This window comes from Monodelphis domestica, chromosome 8, assembly GCF_027887165.1.
Source record: "Monodelphis domestica isolate mMonDom1 chromosome 8, mMonDom1.pri, whole genome shotgun sequence".
Taxonomy (NCBI): Eukaryota; Metazoa; Chordata; class Mammalia; order Didelphimorphia; family Didelphidae; genus Monodelphis; species Monodelphis domestica.
In genome coordinates, this window is record NC_077234.1 from 45,953,808 (window position 1) to 45,966,524 (window position 12,717).

General features: G+C 44.5%; 1 protein-coding gene across 1 annotated transcript in view; it reads right to left on the reverse strand.

The window, feature by feature from the left end:
* MCF2L2 (MCF.2 cell line derived transforming sequence-like 2) overlaps positions 1–12,717 on the reverse strand; it is a 306,817-nt gene that overhangs the window by 292,915 nt on the left and 1,185 nt on the right. The window lies entirely within an intron of this gene.

Consider the following 12,717-nt stretch of genomic DNA (forward strand, 5'->3'; position numbering starts at 1 on the left):
TGAACTCATGAAGATGAGTCTTCCTGACTCCAGGCCTAGAACTCTACCCACTGCACCACTCTATGCTGATTTTGCATTATTTTGTAAAGATCTTTCCAGATTTCTTTGTATCCCTTAATCTGGGTGGACTTGCTTGCCTAGCCAATCATATTAATGGGGCACTGTTAATGTCCCACAACATTTAACCATTTCCCTATTGTTGGATGCTTATACTATTCTCAATTTTTGTTCTTGTTTTTGTTTTGCAGTCACAAATGATGCAGTTGCTAAAAAAAACCCTTGTACAGATGATTCTTTTCTAGGTTTGTTTTTGTTAACACTTCCAGGTGTTATTCCCAACAAGAGAATTATGGGGAGAAAGGACATCATATTCTTGTAACAGAATACCAGGTTGCTCTCCAGAAAGATCCTACTAGTTTACATTCCACCAGCAACAACTCAGATAATCCTACAACTGGAAGATCTTTCAAGACTATCTAGGCAAACCTTGTCAGTTTAGAGAGAAGGAAATCCAGGTCAGGAGATGGGAAATGGCCAGTGCAGTGGGTGGCAGAACTGGGGCTAAAAAGCAGGTCTCCTGACTCCATTTGATGAACAAGTATTTATTATTTCCTTCCTGGAGTCTCTGCTATACTTCTCCATCTTTTAGAAAGCAGGAGCTCCACTACTTTCTAGAAATCAACCAAGACCCCTTTTCTTGCTAGGACTTCTTGTATCTACCTGCCTGCTCCTCAGGGGAAGGAAGAATTCACCCCAAGATTAGCACATTCAGTGGTTTGCTAATGAATGCTACTCTCCACTCTGGCTTGCACCTATGCTCCTCTGATCAATTCCCCATTTTCAAAGCACCTCCTAAGGGCTGGGTACAGTTCGGACCACTGAGGACACAAAGGCCAAAATGAAACTGTGCTTGCTCTCTGGGAGCTTCCATCCTGTTCCTTTCCCCAAGAGAACCAATGAGAAGAGCTCTCCCAAAATCTACCCTGGCACCTAAAGTCATTTCACTAGTCAGGAGATTCCTCCTTCCCACCCTTCAGGAGGACATATCAAGGAAAGCGAGGAAGCAGAAGCCAGGACCAACAGAGCAGAATCTGGGGAATGGGGAGGTAGACCAAGGAAATGAGGTCCCACTCCCCATTTCCCAGAATCTGTTCTATTGGTGCTGTTTTAAAGCCCACATTGGCCAAGTTGCCACCAAGTGGAGTTCTGGGAGTCTTTGTTAGGATATGAACATTAACCACACTGCAGGAACCCAAAATTTCAGAGCTCAAGAAGAGCTCAGAGGTCTCTAGATCAACATGTACATGCCCACGACACAGTCAACAAGGGCCTAATTGACCTTTTCTTGGAAACCTCTTGGAAGGGGATCACCTAGGACTCAGTGTTGGAAGGGATTTAGAATTCATCAGGTCTAACTCCCTATTTCGCAAATAGGGATACTTAAGTGACTTGCCTAAGATCACACTCAGAGTCAGAATTTGTACTCAAGTCCTCTTACTCCAAATCTAGTGTTCTTTCCACTGAACCATACTGTCTTCCCCTCTAGTTCCTCCTTCTAATCAAATACTTTAAGATGCATTCTTTCCCTAAACCTTCTCTTCTCCAAAGAAAACATCCACAGGCCCTTCCTATGGAGTGGTCTCCAATCTCCCTACCATCTTGGTTGCCCTCCAGCTTGACAATTTCCAGCTTGTCAGTATCATTCCTTGAATGTGGCCCCCAGAACTGGCCAAAGAAACCCCTGATGTGCTCTGCCTGGGTCAGGACACAGTGAGTCTGTCCCTTCCATATTTCTGAACACAAGAACCACCACTGAGTCACTGATCACTGTATGCTGATTAGTAAATGATTTTTCATTCATCCATTTATTAATGCAGCCTGAGATTGAATTAGCGTTTTTTTGGCTGCCATGTCATATTGCAGACACATTGAGCTTGTGGTCCACTAAAACTCCCAAATTATCTTCCCTGGAATCTATCTCTATGGTGTTCGGTGTCCTTATACACCAGGCTCTTTCAAGCGTTTGTTAAACTGAATTAAATCAGATGGAAATTCATTTTCCAAATACACAGCCATTAAGAAGCTCCTCTCCTGCTCATTGGCTCATTGGCTAGCTAGTCATCGAGTTGGCTAGCTATTTAATAATAAAATGAATACTGAATGGGGGTAGAAAGATGGCACAGCATATATGCACTTGGGAAGACCTAGGTTCAAATCTGACCTCTGTCTTAGAATTGATACTAAAACAGAAGATAAGGGTTTTCAAATGTAAAATAAGATAAAATGAATATTGAATGAATAAAGAAAATGAAATTTTATAAAATAAAATGAATCAAATGAATATAACATTTTTGTTAGAGGAAAGAAAAGCCAGAAAATAAATAGCCAAACCCCAGGGCAGCGGAACCCCAATTACATCCAATTCCCTGTTCCTAGATTACAGTTATGGAGAGAGCCATGTTGTTTTCCAGGGGACCATGAAACTACTGGCATGAATGAGACTAATCTATACCTTGTACTCACTGGGGACCAAACATGGATATTTCTATAGCTGAGGCCAAAACAACATCTAGCTTCTAGAGCTCTGGCGAAGGGATTAAATGTTACTAATGGATTTTCCTGGCTGTGGGAGGATTATTATAGATCGGTTATTTTAAATACTCTTGTCAAATGACTTGTAGGGGGTTTCAGGCTGTGCTTCATTTTTCTCTTCTGAGTAAAAGGAATGATGCAAGAAGGGGGAATGGAACTGAGACAGAGATGTTACCAGGGCAAACAATTCCTCTGCCTTGCTCAGAAGAAATCCTTCCCCATCTTGTCTTCTCTGTGTCACCCTGCTTTTCTGCTACTTCACAGATTCCCTGGACTACAGAATGGACCCAGTAATCTGTGGATACCAACTGGAGAGCCTGGTGGCAGCTACCTTTTTGCTAACTGTGCATCCTTCCCCTCCTCACCTTAAATCGGTGAAACACGGATAGACCCCCTCCAGGGGCCAAAAGCTGTTCTGTTATATGCCATCACCAAAAAGTTCCTGGTGCACAGAAAGACTATCAATTACTGTTTAGACTCAGGAGGGAACCTTCTTATGGTACAGGGACTCCAGAGTTAAAAGAGACTTAAAAAAAAAGAAAAACTACTAAAAAAATAAAAATAAATAAAAGAGAGTCTTGGATTCAAATTCTAACTGAAAATGATGCTACTCTGGGCAAGTCAATCAGTCAGCATGAATTTATTAAGCATCTCTTATGTTCCAGGCATTCTACTAAGAGCTGGAGTTACAAAAGCAGAGGCAAGAAATAGTCCCTGCCCTTTAGGAGCTTCTGCTCTATCAGAGAGATCAACTCCAAATTCTCTTTTTGAATCCTTAATAGGTCAGCAAGACACAAAGCAGGGGCTCCTAAAATGCTTGCTGAATTGAACATCTTTGATAGGGAAACAAGTATTCCTGGAAATAAAATGCCTCTAGTTGACATCTAAAGGTCCATCATAGCCCTTGTTGTTATGGTTCAAACATCTTACTTTTCATGACCTTATTGGGGGTTTTCTTGGGAAAGATCCAACAGTGGTTTGCCATGTTCTTCAGCTCATTTTACAAATGAGGAAATGGAGGCAAATAGGGTTAAGTGATTTAGCAAGTATCTGAGATCAAATTTGAACTCAAGTTTTCCTTATTCCAGGTCTGGTACTCTGTCCACTATGCCACCCAGCTGCCCTTTCACAACCGTATTGGCCACCAAACCTGGTAGACACATAATACAGAGATTTTCCATTTTTTCCCATTATTTAAATACAATTTTAAACTTAAATATCTAAACTTAAATTTAAATATCTATTAAAAATCAAAATCTTAAATGCAAAATAGTAAAGGAATATAGAAAATTTAAATTTAAAAACAGATTCTACATTATTTCAAGCATATACAATCTCCTAGTATTTGTCAATTGTTAATCCCAACCAAAAAATGCTTAGACTTGACTTTTTGTCCCCACTATCCTCCCCACATCTTTATTTCCCCCCAGAAAGGGGGATAGCTTAGTAACATCCTTTTCTCTTTGTCCAGAGAATATTCCCAAACGTATTAGATCAAGTTGGCTCCCATTTCATCCTTCCCACACTTCTCCCAAGTCCTGCCAGAAATCATCATCATGTCTACATCCATCTAAGCCCCTATTTGGGCGTCCTGACACTTTGTTCAGTCTTTCAGCCAGACTGCCCTAGAATGGAAAGCTGTAATCAAGGGAGTAAGCAACACTGAGCACGGAATTCTGAAGTGGATGTTGATCGATTTCACAGGTGACTTCCCCAATGCCCACATTGCCACAGAATTATTTAAAAATCCAGGAAATGGAATAAGTAACCATCATGGCTAAACAGCTGTGGAGTAAGAAGGCTTTCTGCCTTTTTCCATTTGTGAAGAGGAAAAGTGCCTCATGTCAAAATGACATAATTCTCACCATCTCTCATGATTTAAAGGAAACTGGTCCAGCTTCATGTGGCCTGATGAATATCCCTGATTGCTTCCCAGAGGGCAAGTACATTTTAAATAATATAAAGTGAAAGGCAGCAGGGCACCAGGCCAAGTCTGCCTTCTCAGCAACAACAGAGAGGGATCAAGTGTCAGAGGCTCCACCAGGTTTTTCCAGGTATTACTCAGTCATTTGTTGTTTTTTGTTGCCCTCAGGGTTTTGGGGGAAGGTGTGTGCAGTGATTCACACACACAGCAATATTTGCTGGATGGTAGCTGGGCATTATGTGTACCCCAAAAGCAAGGTCTCCCCAATAACCCTGAATGGGATCAAAGAGGTAGAACCTGAGGAAATCGTGATCCGTAGCCTGTGGAAGAGAACCAAGAAGCTTTCCAAGATCTACATTAAAAATTGACTGTGGTTTTTTGTGTCTGATTAGATGTCACTGGCCCTTGTTCACTTTTTAAACTTCTTGGTCTCAGCCAAATCAAAAAATCTCTGAATTAGAAGGTCCTTTTCCATCCTCTGCTGACTCCTCTGTAAATCCTCAACTTTTCCTTCCTAAAGTGGGAGGCCCAGAATTGAAGATAGTAAATCCAGCTGAGCCATCTAGGTGATGCAGTGGATGGGTCTGGAGTCAGGAAGACCTGAGTTCTAATTTGGATTCAGACACTTACTAGCTGTGTGACCCTTGGCAAGCCACTTAACCTCTGTCTGTCTCAGTTTCCTCATCTATAAAATGGGGAAATTCATAGTACCTACCCTGAACTTTCCTTAGCTTAGGCTAGGCTGGAGAAATCTTATACCCTTTTCTCCCTCTCTTCTTCTTAATTTCTTCCTTCTATTGTAATTAAACCACCATAAAAATCCCAATGCAGCTGAGGAAGTCTCCAGGTGTAACGACTTTTCGTGCCACTGGACCCAGGCTTCCAACGCCAAGAGAGTGGGACTGTCTCTGTGCATCGACTCTTCCACTTAAATCTCCTTCACGCACAAGTGTCTTTGTGCACACTTATCTATACACCATAGATGAAAACACACAAAGACAATTGTCATTCTCAGTTACTGAGAGACTACTACTACTACCTCCCAGATTTGTTGAGAGGATCAAATAAGATAATTGTAAAGAACTTATCATAGTGCATAGCACATAATGAGCACTACATAAATGTTAACTATTATTATCAAGTATTATAAATGTGGTCTTTCTAGGCAGAGGATAGAGCAACTATTATCTCCCTAGTCTTAGATGCTGTGCTTGCTTTTCATTTCTCTCTCTCTCTCTCTCTCTCTCTCTCTCTCTCTCTCTCTCTCTCTCTCTCTCTCTCTCTCTCTCTCTCTCTCTCTCTCGTAAATTTTATTGACTTTTTTTTTGTCTTTACATTTCCTAGTTTTCCCTGTGAAGCCTAAGGTTGAATTCTCATTTTGTGAGAATTGGCTAGGTGGCCTAGCCTCCAAGTTTGCAATGTTCTTCTCATTGGAATTAGTCTTCCAGTACCTTCTATTTGTACTCCTCATCTATGGCTCCTATCGTCATCCCCCAAATCTCCTCTTTGGGGGACCTGGATTTTCTTGCTGTAGGTATCATTGCTATAGACACGCCTTCCTCCTAATGGGTATCCCTCCCCTGCCTTTCTCTGTCTCTTTTTTCTAGAACTTTCCTTTTTTTGCCCTCTGCATCTGGAAGTTTCTATGTTGAAAACCTCTAGCTACCAAGCCAAATCTTGGTCCCTCCTTGCCAGTGACATCAAAGGAGGAAACCAATTAGATGTACCTGCTGGAAATTCCACTTTTTTTCTATAAAACACCTGGCCTTCACTCCCTGGGAAGCCCTGCCTGAATGATCTGAGAGTTCCCTCAGAAAATTCAGTGAAGGGAGGAGAATCTAGACACCAGGTCAGAACAGTTGCCTCTCATTGGGCCATGGATGCCTCTCTCCTTTCATGGCCTCAAGGGTCTCTCCCCTAGTTGACTTAACAATGGATTCATTCCCATCTGGAGAGATCATCATCCCCTTGTCTCTGGTGATAATGATCAGAACATATCTTTGTCCCCTTCTCGAGCTCCTATTAGTCCTAATGACTGCTTCTAAGCCACCATCTTGACTGGAAGTACCCCCTAATGACTGCTTTAGTGAGTTAAAATGTACCAAACTGCTTCTTCTGAGATCTTTCATTCCTTCAAAGCAGCCTGAGGAACCTGGTACATCCCTCTCTACCACCATGATACCTTCTGACTCCACAGACTCTCACATAAGTCTTGGGCCAGGAAAGGGTCCACAGCCCAAAGATGACAAAAAAGTTATAGCTGAAAGGGACTTTAGTGATCAACTGTGAAATGCCCTTATTTATTAGCTGAGAGAAATGGGGGACCAGAAAAGTAGGTGGAGAGATGAATAGAGAGAAATAAATGGATAGGTGGATGGGGAGAACAATGGATAAATAGGCAGATGGATGATGGATAGATGGATGTATCGAGAGATAAATAGATGGATGGGGAGAGCAATGGCTAGAAAGATGGATGGCTAGAGATGGATGGATGAATAGATAGAGGGATGGAGAGATAAATGGAGAGTGTGGATAGATAGATATATGGATGAAGAGAGATGGATAGGTAGATGAAAAAGAGAGAGAGTACATTTATTAAGCATTTATTATGTGCCAGGAACTGTGATAAGTCCTGGGGACATATATATGGAAGCAAACAAGACAGTCTCCACCCTCAAGGAGCTTATATTCTAAAACCACACATAAAAGGGGTGCTGAGTGGAGAGTAGGAAGCTATAGGAAGCAGTTGTAGTCTAGAGTCCAGGCAAGGTGAAGGAAAAAGCTCCAACCTATGAGAGCCAGGGCAGGGGTGGGGGGTGGGGGAGGGTGCTGATGTGGGGGTCCAATTTTCTGTGGAGTGGAGAAAATGAGAGAGTGGGGTCATGACCAGAGACTATCAGAAAAGGAAAGTGACTATCCCAAAGGCTCACAAGCAAAAACTGAGAAAGCCAGGATTCTGACACATTCTCTGATTCCAGAGGCAGTAGTGCTCTTACTACTATGTCCCATCCCTTGGGGCTACTGTTGGAGGCAGATGAATGACTCTAGGTCCAACCCAAAGTGTCAATCCTAATGATCTGATGTTGATTTTGTGATTGTTTTCAAACTTAATATCTTGGTATTTCCTGATTTTTGTTCCTGAAAAATCAGGAAATCACAATAAAGAAAGTTTTTGCTGGCAGTATTTCCATTTTAATTCTAATCAGGAAATGACTGGAAATAACCAAGTCAAGGAAGGCGCTCCCTAAGAGACCCCAGCCAGATCAAAGCATTCTTTAAAGCTCTAGGCTGGGGTGGGGGGTGAAGAAGGAGAGGAGGCAGAGATGTTTTTGTGCACTTGTGAGCACTTCTCTTCCAGGTCTTAAAAACATTAATCTACCATGTTCTTAAGAAAACAGCCCTTAGGGGGCAGCTGGGTGGCTCAGTAGATTGAGAGCCAGGCCTAGAGACTGGAGGTCCTAGGTTCCAATCTGGCCTCAGACACTTCCCAGCTGTGTGACCCTGGGCAAGTCACTTGACCCCCATTGCCTAGCCCTTACCACTCTTCTGCCTTGGATCCAATACACAGTATTGACTCCAAGATGGAAGGTAAGGGTTTAAAAAAAAAAAGAAAACAGCCCTTGATCAGAGGGAGCTTCTTGGGTTACCTATACCACCCTGATTGAAATACTATTTATTCTATTATGCTCTTATTTTTATTTTAAATTTGGAGTTTTAAAGTTGGTTTACAAGGAACATCTATAATAATAATGATTATCATGACATTTATTCTAGTATCCCAAGTTTATCTGCCAAGTCCTAATTAAAATAATCTTTTAGGGGCAGCTAAAGTGTTTTTGTGGATAGACAGCCAGGCCTGGAGATAGAACGTCCTGGGTTCAAATCTAGTCTTAGCTGAAACTTTTCAGTCCCCTTGCAGCTACCATCTCTAGAGCTGGGCAAATCTACTCTCAGGGTCTCTCCTCCCAGGCCACTTGCCAATTTCGTGCCAATTCAAAGCTTTTCACAATTGGACCCTGAATTGCTTTTATATACTTCTTTTCTGCTGCTTTTCCTAAGGGTGTTTCTGAGCTCCAGTCAAACTGGTCTGTTTGTTGTAATGAATTCTACCTCCCACCTTTGGAATCCTTTCCCTCCTCAACTCTGACACTTGACACCCTAGCTCCATTCTAAGCTCCAGCTCAAGTGCTACCTTCTACGGGAACATTTTTCTTTTTTTTAATTAATTAAGTAACTAATTAAGAATATTTTCCAAGGTTACATGATTCATGTTCTTTCCCTCTCCTCTTCTCTCCCCACTTTCGAAGCTGACAAGTAATTCCACCAGGTTTTACATGTATTATTGTTCAAAACCCATTTCCATATTATTCTTATTTGCAATAAAATGATCTTTTAAAGTACAGGAAGATTTTTCTGATCTCCCCAACTAGTAGTGCTTTCTCTCTTCATTATTTGTATTTAGTTTGTATAGGCTTTGCATACAAACTCTGAGAATACCGATTATCTTCATTTCTGTCTGGGTATCAGCAGTAGGCGATGCTTTCTGAATTGTGGGATTGATCTGATCTGTTATTCTTACAAAAGAATTCCAATTTTATTATCCGATGGGAGGACGAGTTACAGAATGTTGCCTAGTGTCTCAGCCCACTATTTCCCTGGCAAATGGACTTCAAAGGGCTGGATATTTCAGCTCAGATAAGTATCAGAAAATGTCTCTGAAGTTTAGTTTAGGATTCCCATCGCCGTCTGCAAATCTATTCCCTTTGGATAACTGTCAGCTTCTCTCCCTGGGAAAATTACTGCAGAGTGACAAAAGCCCAGCAATTTCAGCCCCAAAGCAGCGCTGTTCACAATGTTGACAAATCGGTGTATAATCACTCAAAGTGCAGAATTAGAGTTCTTCCAGGAACGTCCGGTCTATTCCTTCAAAATGGCAGGTGGTACTTGGTGGGCAGGCTGAGGGCCCCCAGGCTCAGGGCTCCCCTGGACTGGATTAGGTGGGGTTGGCATACCAAAGGGTCATTATCTCCTTTGGCTCCCACAAGAAAACTTCCTGATATTGTCATGCTTAGGCTCCTCACTAGATTTACCCAAAGGCAGATAACAGGGTCCCCGCTCTAACCATTCAAGGTTGGGTAGGGGGGATAGCCTTTATTCACCCATCAGAAGAGAACAGAAGTTTTACATGTATGAGAACATATAAAATACTTGACGATCTCATTCGCTCCTTCCCCTTCCCCCCAAAAAGGTACCTGAACTTGTGACTTTTCCCAGGGTTCCCCACTTTGATGCTCCGGCCAGTCTGTCAACCTCTCAGTGTCCTCTGCTGACCCATTCTCTGGCCAAGACTCACAGCATCACTTTGTAGTTTAGAGTGTCCCCAGATGGTGACCATCAAAGGGCCCACTTTCTGAGCAGCTCAGTCTTAACAGTGTTGACAAAGGCTCAATGTTGGGGTCACACTGGTGACTCTTTCTTCTCCCACAGCACTCTATTGAGGTTTTCGCCCTCTTGGAGGCCAATGTCCAAACTCTCTCACTTAGTACTTTGGGTCACCCATGAAGAAACCCATAAAGCTTGGCCTTTCCTCTTAGACCAAGTGGTCTGCCATCAGCCCTCACAGGATGCTTTTCAGTCTCCTGGCAGCTACCGTGTCTGCAGCTGGGCAAATCCACTCCCGGGGTCCTTCCTCCCAGGCCACTTGCCCATCCACGTGTCTCCCCCGTGCCTCTCCCGTGTCTAGAGGGAGGGCAATGACCCAGCAGGTGACTCCTCCCTATCCTGACCCCCATGCAGGTGCCCTCCACTAAGGCATCTTCTCAGTCGCAGAAAGTATAAAAGGGGACCTCCAGGAGACCGCTCTGTCCTGCCAGCTCGTTTTTGTGGACAGAGAGGAGCCTATTCTCCTGAGTCTCAGCCAAGCAGTCATTTTGGAGCTGCCCTACTTCTAGGAACCAACCAAGGCTTCTAGACGACAACTGCTGGGCATGGGGAAGGGAACCCTTCAGATGCCTCCAAACAAAGGCTCACGCCTAGAGCCCAAGGGGCCAGGGAGCCTCCTGATGCTACTCTACTGCTCTTACATGTTCTTTCCAGAACCCAAAGGAGCAGAGAGCCTTAGAGCGCCTGTCCTTGGTCTCCATCCTTCCCCTCCCGTGCCCACGAGACCCCGGTGCCCCCTCACCCATTTCTGGGTCATGATCAGGGAGCTCAGGAGGAAAGAAATCAAACTCTCGAGTGCATTTCATCTGGATGTGCCACGTCTCGGCTGCAGCCCAGATCTGCCGCCAGGTGATTTTCTGAAAACCAGCCCATGGCGATCTGCAATGCAGGGTGACGAGCAGAGCCAGCCTTTCCTCAGGCCAGTCGCCTAGATGGGGCTGCAGAGGCAATATAAGGGAGTAGAAGGTGTGAGAGGCCTGGGTTCAGATTCATCTCTGGCACTCACTAGCTGGGTAACAGGACAACCTTGTTAAACCTCAGTTTTCTCATCTCTAAAAAGGAGATGACAATGGCTCCAGGACCCACCTTATACTGCTGCCTGGCTCAAATGGCACAGAGGCAGAATAAGGACTGGATTGGTGACTGGCTTGTTACAGGCAACTCTCAGAGGAGGAAACTCCCTCCACCAAGGCAGATCTGAATCTTCTCTTTAACGTGAATCCCAGAGTACTGTCGGGACACTGAGAGGGCAAAGGACTAAATTTCTCCCCACTCAGGTCCTCCACTCGGTTGCCAACGTTTTTCCTAAAGCACAGGTCTGCCTGTGTCACCCAGGATAATCATGAACCCCCAGTGACTCCCCATCACTACCAGAAGCAAATACAGAATCCTCTTTGGGGAATTTAAAGTCCCTGGCAATGTGGCCCCTTCTGGTCTTTCCAATATTCTTTTTTGTTTTGTTTCTCAAACTAACCTTTTGTCCTAGTATCAAGTCAAAGCAGAACAGCAGCAAGGACTAAGCAATGAGGGTTAAGTGACCTGCCCAGGGTCACACAGCTAGGCAGTGTCTGAGGTCACATTTGAACCCAGGACCTCCTCTCTCCAGGCCTGGTGTTCTATCTTCTGTCCTACCTAGCTGCCTCTCTTTCCAATATGCTTATACCTTCCTTGCTTCCAGGTACTCCACAGTCCAGACACTGGCTTCCTTCTTTGCTGGTCTGATCTCCCAACTCAGTGCCTTCACATTGGCTGTTCCTCATGTCTGGAATATTGAGGCCCCAAGGGGAAATGACTTGTCTATGGTCACCCAGGTAGTGAGGGATAGAGGCACAATTTGAACCCAGGTCTTTCTGATTGGAAATATAGTACTTTTTCTATCACATCATATTACCTCCATTTTCTCACTTGTAAAATGAAGGGGACTCACTTAGATGATCTCAAAGATTCTTCCAACTTTAAATCCATCATAGCTCAAGGTAGGGGTAGGTGGAGTCAGAATCATCTTCCCTCCCTCCATTCCTTTCTGCCTTCCTTCTCTTATTCCTTCCTTCCTTCCTTCCTTCCTTCCTTCCTTCCTTCCTTCCTTCCTTCCTTCCTTCCTTCCTTCCTTCCTTCCTTCCTTCCTTCCTCCCTTCCTTCCTTCCTTCCTTCTCTTATTCCTTCCTTCCTCCCTTCCTTCCTTCCTCCCTCCCTCCCTTCCTACCTTCCTCCCTTCCTTCCTCCCTTCCTTCCTTCCTCCCTCCCTCCCTTCCTACCTTCCTCCCTCCCTCCCTCCCTCCCTCCCTCCCTCCCTCCCTCCCTTCCTTCCTTCCTTCCTTCCTTCCTTCCTTCCTTCCTTCCTTCCTTCCTTCCTTCCTCCCTCCCTCCCTCCCTTCCTTCCTTACTCAAACCCCAAGGGCCTCCTCTGTGCCCATAGGATCCTCCTGACCCTAAACACTGTCCCTGCCTGGAGCCAAGCCCTCTCAGGCCGGCTGCAAGGGCTTCCAGTTTAGAAGAGAAAGTGCTGTGCAGGTCACTTTTTCCAAAGGAATCACTCATTCCTAGCTGAAGCTAAGCCTTGAGCCTTAATGCGGGGGAGAAACAAAGTGCACACTCCCCCCTGCCTCCCCCCAGAAGCCACACAGCCACATGAATGAAAAAGGAGGACGCTTTGGGTCTAGTGCCGGCCCCCGGCCCCTCTGGGCAGGCTGGCTTTTCCCCCCAACCCGTGCTGGGTCCCTCATCCCCAGCCCGTCCCTCCCAGGATCGCCTGCTCACCA